General features: G+C 40.8%; 1 protein-coding gene across 1 annotated transcript in view; it reads right to left on the reverse strand.

Annotated features, from left to right (window-relative positions):
* Positions 1-4,742, reverse strand: part of ST6GAL2 (ST6 beta-galactoside alpha-2,6-sialyltransferase 2) — a 179,394-nt gene extending 174,652 nt beyond the window's left edge. The window contains exon 1 of the mRNA XM_083821530.1: positions 4,675-4,742. The gene's annotated coding sequence lies outside the window, so the exon portion shown is untranslated. The remainder of the gene's footprint in view (positions 1-4,674) is intronic.
* Between the last annotated feature and the right edge of the window lie 3,020 nt (positions 4,743-7,762).

The raw sequence follows: 7,762 nt of genomic DNA on the forward strand, positions 1-7,762 counted from the left end.
GAGCACCTATAGGCTGCAGCCAAGAACCACATAGGTGCTGACCATGTAGGTATTGTGCAGATAACAAGGCAGAGTCCCTGCCCTCAGTATGCAGTCTAAGCAATGGAGACAGGTGGAGGGTGTGTAATTGGAGGGGGAGGCAGAAATATTATCTGACTTTTGCAGATGAGGAACCATACCATCTTAAGGTCTGAATGCTAGCAACTGAACACCAGGGTCAGACTCCATAAAGGATTTGTTTACCAAGGTTTTCCATTTGCAAGTAGCATCTTATAAGACATTCAGGAAAATAAAGGAATAGTGTTGCATCTGAATGAAACTCTTTAGGTCTCATGGCAATGTATTAAAACATATCGCATCTGAGTGTCTGTCAAGTACAATATGCAAGTGGCTAATGCTGCAGTCAAGTGCATTTTTCCAAGGAATCAGCTGCTTTCTTATTGCATTTATCAAATATATCTCCATGGAATGATATTTCCTAAGACATGAATCAACACAACATATGTTATAGTGCTTCAGCTTTGTTTTCATAATGGAAAGAAGCTGCTTTAATAGCATCTGTTGTAGTACTGGGAACATATCCTGACACAGTTTTTCAGCGAAAAAAAAAAACAATTTCAAGTCAAAGAACTTGAATGCGGGTTTAATGAAATGGGCAGGCTAGTTGTGGTCATGCCTGCTATTTCCTAGTTATCTGTTCTGCACTTTTTTCCTCTCTTTAATTATTTAGCAGATTTAACACAAAAACACAGTATAGGGAAAGCTCAGGCTCACTATGTGATTTCTGGATGCAGATATTCTTTTTCAATTTAGCAAGGAATTTTGACTACAAAGTCCTATTGAAGTCATCAGTATATTTTTATTTACGGTTGTATCTTCCCTGTGCTGCTGTTGTCTTCCTAAAATTTACATCGTAGATTATCTTCCTTTGAGAGAATAATAAAATGAAAACTTGCTGTACTGGGGTTTGGTAAACTGCCTCTAACCTAATTTATATTATGGGGCACCAATTACTGGGGAATTCATATGCTGCTAAATGTCAATTCCACTCTTGTCCAAGCAATGACAAAAATAATTTGTAAGTCATTGTAATCACAAGAATGCCATGCTGGAAAATCTCCTTGGTGTTATTTCAGAAATCCCCTGATAACTGCATAAGCTTAGTTTTTCAAGGCCTTTCCACCTTTACCACAGCCCTGCAGTGGACAGAGGTAGCAGATGCTTGGATTTTGAGTCCTTTTTCCAGGGACAGTAACAAAAAGTTTACAGAGGAAGGCTTGAATAGGTTTCTCTCCTTTTGACCATGCTAAAGTGCAAGGAATTACAGAAAAACTGCAGCTAGGATCAGAAGATTGCATTAGGTTTTTATCCACTGTAAATATTCTAGCTGTGGTTAATATTTCATGTTTCCATGCAGTATGATGGACATGAAGGTGAGCAATGAGTGGAGACGTGATACTTGTTCCAACGAGCTTTAGTCTAAGTTAGAGCCAGAGGGATTCCACAGGAAAGGGGGAGAGAAGAAGAAAAGTGTCCAAGAGCAACAGGGAGAGTTTTTAGAGCAGTAAACAATGAATTACACCGGTCTCTGCTTCTGTGGTTTCGTTTTGCAATTCTTATATGAAGAACTGTAGAGCAACTGAAGTTATTATACTACCAAAAAAAAAGCTATGCTCAGCACAGGGAATGCCCTTTGAAAACCCCCTGTTTATTCAGTAGGCTAGGATATATTGACCCTTATGCTTTAGCAGTGGGTATTGAAATGCCTGGATTGATACGTTTTGCTATATATAAAAATAGAGAGGGGAAATAGAAAACTTTGACATATAAAAGGATGATAAACTAGAAACATAATTTGAAAGAACTCTGCCAGTGTTTGAGTGCCTGGCATTTTCTGCCTCATGAATTGTAATCTTTGATGGGGGGCAGGGAGGCAAGCTCATTTCAAGTCAGAGAGTAACAGAGAGAATTTCTGATGAAAACACAGGTAGGCTTGAAGGCACATTTAGATCTCTGTGGCTCATACTGGCAAGGTCTGAAGGCTCTTTGTATCAGTGAGAACTTAGGACAGTGTCTGATCTCCTCCAAATATAACTCTGCTGGAGCTGGTGGAAAGGATGGAGTAAGCCACTACCTGGAAACACATACTGACTACATGTGGAAACACATACTGCCTAACTTCAGGTGTGTTAGAGCAGCCCAAATATAGGCAATATGTCCTGCCCACCACTTACTAAGCTTCCTACTGTATGGGTGTGTGGGTACATGCTGAAGTGTAGGGCATCTTTGTCCATCAGATGCATGTAGTCGCCTGTGCAGGAAGAGACAAATGGTTACTTCCTCGTCTCACTCCTGTTGGGACAGATCTGCAGGAAGATAGAGAAGACAGATGCCTTGTGCCATGGGCAAGGTCCTACAGAGCAGGCATGGCCACGAAAACAGACGTGTTGCCTACAAACCAAGACACTCTCCTTGACTCTTGTGCTGGGTTCATCATCCTCACAGAATACAGCGTTTCCAGTAGGCAACAGGGTTGTGGCATCTGACCACCAGCAAACAGCCCCCAACATTTTTCTGCCATACTGACCTGATATTAGGTTGCTTTGTGAACACCATGCCATGCTAATAGCAAACAGATTACAACGGAATCCCCTTACTAAAATGAGCATGATCAAGGCTGAATTTGATACAAGGATGTGGCAAAGGGACAAATTAAACTACGTGTTCCTACTCCTATTCACACTGAAGTTTTTCTTGTTGATGTATTTCTGCTTTTTCATAAGTCCAAGCAGATGATTAAAGCAAAACAAACTTAGAAAAGGCAGTGCACTGTTGTATTGAGAGTATTCTAACAACAAGCTTATGCAGCTGTTGGACACTAATACAAAACAAAAAACAACAAAAAGTTTCCTTTGCTTATAGATTCCCCTTCTCCCCTCCCTCCACAAGATTATTCTTCTCAATTTTGCACCCCAGTATTATATTTAACGCACTATGTGTCCCAGGTAATGATGCAATTTTAACAACAGCTTATTTAATTGATAAAGTAATGTTTTCTCTGAAAACCTCGAACATGTAACATATTCCTACTTACATCCTCCACTGCATGAAGTTATATAAGCTCAAATATCAATCCCTTAGTCATCTGCACCCCTTTGCACGATTCCCCTTTCAATATAGTGTAAAATGACTGAGTTTCAGGAAGCAATACCTATTTTGTTCTTGGCTGCAGATCTGAGCTTTGTTTTAATATTAGCTTATAAAAGTTGTCCTTTAATAAACACTGAAGCCTTCTGAGAGGAAAAAAGAAGAAGAAAATAAAAAAGTCTGTCTGGTCCTTTTGACCTGTAGAAGAGACATAAATTTACCCATTCTAACTGGAAAGCAACCATTGCAAGCTAAAACCTAATCCTTTGCGCTATCATGTTTGCTCAGTAGCAGAGAAAATGATGTCTAGGGACTCCAAGCAGCAGTTTCAAATCACTAGTGTATGTTTTCTAAATATAAAGAGCAGCTTTACCCCACATAGTTATAAATATGGCTGTGTCATCTGTACGGTCCAATGGACAGCTGTAGCCAACAGAGGTCTGGGCTGGACTGACAGTAACAGATGAGCCAGTGCTCCTCTGCCTTGCTAGTCAGACAGACAGCTCTTGTAGAATGGTTTTACCCAAGTCTGGGGTAAATAGGTGTAGGGCAACAGTCATTCTGTTAATGCTCTGTATTGCTAGCCAATAACCTCCAGCCCATCCCTGGAGTAACTCGTTCATACTTTTCAAATCAAAAGGCAGCCAACTCCAGTGCATTGGGACCCTCCAGTAGCTGCATCGTTCAAGGCTCTCTTTTATAATGCCATTGCTCAGCTGGAGCAAAGAGGGTTGCAACCTGACCTCCTCGATGGCCTCTATCATTTTCTGTTGAGCCTAATGAGCTTGACTTACAGCACCAGGGTTAATAAAAGTGCCTGACAGAGAGTGCTTTTTGAGACACATACTGAAAGGCGCTACCTGGAGAGTGCCACTTGTCAGGCAGATGACTAATAAAGCATGTGATACAAGCACATTTAACAAGCATAAACATTGGCATCTTCAGCAGTAAATGTGCATCTCCTAGCTTTTTGGACTTCTCCTGAGCATGGTAAATCTATACGATCAGCACCAGAAACATGGACAAGAATGCACATGCACTTAAAAAGCACACATATCTCCTCTGGAGCCGCAGCTCTCATCTTTCTCGATAAAAGTTCTACATTTCAAAAGCCATCAATCAGCAGGAAGACATAGTTTCTTCTTTCTGAGCCTATTAACACATTCAACACAACAAAGGGGGAGAGGAAAACAAGAGGAAAATGATAGGGGGTACCAAAACAAAACACAAACACTCTTCTTGCAGCTCTGAGAAGCATTCACTAATCTCATCTCCTATAGAAAAATTCTGCTGTTTCCAGCACTCCTGAAGGCACTTAGCATTGCTCCTGAGCGCACAAAACATTCCACGCAATTGCCTTCGCATCCCAGCTAAGCACGGAAGATCCCACACATTTATTACAGCAGCCTTGGAAATCTAATAGATCTGATGCTGCGCACGGGCTCCGAGTGCCCCCACGGTCCCCTGCCACCCCCCTCCTTCCTTTCGCTGAGTTAATCCGCAGCTCTGCCGGCTAAGGGGACTTACCAAGGGCTTTTCGATGGGAGAATGCAGTTAGGCGCTCTCACACACACTGGAAGAGCTGCTACCCAGTAATGAAGCAGGCACTGAGAAGTCTCACTCTTTCAATAGCTATTCAGGTAGCGCTGCCAGCTTTCTCTAGCTCTCTGCATACACACACATTGGGGGGAGAGAGAGAGAGAAGGAGAGACGCAATAAACTCTGGCTATAATTGAGAGCTCCTTTCTACAAATTACAGCAGCAAGCGATCCCTTCAGCAGCCTTTTTAGCATGATCTCTTCGAAAAGGAGTCCCTTACAAGAAACACAGCATCCTTACTACTCTCTTTCTCTCTCTCTCTTTATTTTTTCTTACAAAAAAATAAAGCCAGCTCTCTTGGAGATTTAGTCACTGATGTATCATAGGGAGGTTATTGTTGTTCAGAGTTTCGATTTTTTTTCTTTTTATGGTGAAAGTTTTATTATGAAATTCAGCCTAGTTTGCAGCTAAAAAGAGACCCGACTCTGCTCTTTATAAGGAGCAACCTCTCAGTAAAGCAGTTTAAATCAATAATTTCATGCATTTAATGACAGTGTTTATGAAACAAAGCATCTGTGCTAAGCAATTCACTAAATGGGAAGGTAGTAGTTTAGTAAATATATATCATTGCCTTTTTGTATGTACATAAACCATTAAAGGCAAAAACAATAATACATGTAAATGAATAGAAAGATTTATAATGGAAGTCTTGAACTTGGAAATGTTTTACAGAGAGCACATGTATAGTGCCCCAATGTTCCAGTTCCACAAGAAAAAGCATCCATTGTGTCAGTTAAGGGTGAGTGTTACTTGTCCCTAATATGCACGAAATAAAAACTGTCATAAAATTTTCGAATATTACTGCATTTGGCACAGGGATTTGATGGATTTAAGAAAGCTAAATCTCCAAGACAGATCCTTTCTTTATTAAAGAATCCTCTTTCTCTGAGGCTTTAAAATTATTTATCCTTTCATTACTTCTGATGTCACCTTTGATAAAAATCAGATAAAATATATCCTTTCCCTAACTAAAAGACGAAAGTGTTCTGGAAGATTTCCCTCCATCAGTCCGTCTCTTTTTCTCAAACATAATCACCCATACACCCACCTACACAGATGCACAACACGATAGCAAAAGTAACAACTGGGAAAAAAATCATCAATTACTTTTAATTTGCTAACAGCCTTGTTTCCCAGAAAGCAGTGGCTTTCTCTCTATCTTAGTACAGTATAATCATGGGGTCGTCTGCAGGGTGGATGAAAAAAAGGGTGAAGAAATCAAGGAGGGTGTATGAATGTGACTTTGCCCCCATGAGCAAAGCAGCTAGCACCACACAGCCTCCTCTGCAAAGCCCCTTTGTGGCAATGACTTTAAGGACTGTTCCTTGGTACCACTATCCAGAGGCATGAGGAAACCTTTTTAAAGGATGGAAATAGGGAGAACAGAGCAGTCACAACTGAGAGTTGCCTTATTGACAATTCTGTCTAAAAGACTTAAAAGCCCCACAAAGTGCCGTGACACTCCTGTTCAGCCTGCTAACCTTTTTGCAAGGGATGTTTTCACACACAACTGTCCGGCTGTTAATCTCCAAAACATGTATTTAGTATTTAATTGCTCTTCACCAAAGACAAATAATTCTGGGGCCTTGCCAAGTTTATTAGGAGGTCATAAAGGATAAAACATTCAGGCAGATGCTACTTCTGTGGTTTGGATTTGTCTCAGTAACAGGAGGTCTTGAAAAGATGGAAAAGTCTGTCCTCCAATGCTCCTGCCTCCTTCTGCCTCTGACACAGACAACAGTTGGTACAACCTCGTGATTAAGCTGCAAACCAGCCCTGCCAGGCACCATTCACTCCTAAAGGGACCCCAATGTGGATGAGTTCAGGAGTCAACTGGAGCCACTGGGGAGCATGGAGAGCAGCAGCTGTAACTTCCAAGTCTTTGTTTTTCTTGGTATAAAGAGGGAGTATCAGTTGCCTACATCCTAGCGTCTCACTGTTAGCATTGTTTGCTATGGAAATTCACCCTGACAAAATATAAGCCCAGTCTCTTTAGCCAGGAAACTGGCAAGCTGAAGCCCTTGTGATGCTGCAGAGCTGCTCCAATGTTCAGATCTGCTTTCTCAGCACTGAACAGGCTTTCCACCGGTACCCCAAGGAGAACCCCAGCTCTTACCCCATCACAAGCACCCTCACCATGAGGTAATGTAAATCCCCTCACAACACTCTTGTAGCTGACTTTGTACTACCACAGCCGTATAGAATATGGCTTGAGGAAGAGCTGCAGGTATCTGCTGTAGGTAGAGCATCCCTGCCTTGCAACCTACACTAGCTGAAGTTATTTTGTTTTGTGGAAAAAAGAAAAAGAAAAAAAAAGATTTTTCCTACAAATTTCAAATTTGTAGTGAAAATCTGTTTACATCAAGAGGGCAACCTGAACAGGTGTTATTTGACATATTTTTGCATTAAAAAACAAAATTTCCAGCCCTCCAGCTACTCCTCCATTTGGGATTCTAAGGGAAGGTTTCCCAGAGAAGGAAAAAAAGGATTTAAAGAAGTGCCTATTACCTTTAGAATGATAGGAGGGCTCCATTCTTAGGGGATTATATTAATTAATTCAGGTCCATGGGTTGTCGTTTGTGAGGACATGCAACTTACACTTTAATAAAAAATATTCCTTTTTGTAGTGCAGGTAAAGAGGCCATGAGAGAGCTCTCCCATAAATTACTGCTCTGCAACTTGGAAAGAACTAACAAATCATCTGTGACCTGTGAATCTAATTTCACTGCACAAGGAACTTTTCCTCTAGGGCTCTTCTCCTGATACATGTATCTATTTGCTGTTCTTCATTGACATAAACAAATTTCTGTGGTTTGCCTGTCAATAACTGTACTTAACTTTTAATGTATAATGGTAAAGCTATTGACCTCTGGTAGAAGCAAGTTCTTAAAGAAACAGCTTTCTTTTTTCCATGTAATGTGAAAATTTTTGGTTTAAATACACCTCTGAACTGAAATGGGCATTTAATACACTATAGGGTGTGGGTGATGTATATTTTTTGTATTTGTTGTGTGGA

This window comes from Anser anser, assembly GCF_964211835.1.
Source record: "Anser anser genome assembly, chromosome: 1".
NCBI classification, from domain to species: Eukaryota; Metazoa; Chordata; class Aves; order Anseriformes; family Anatidae; genus Anser; species Anser anser.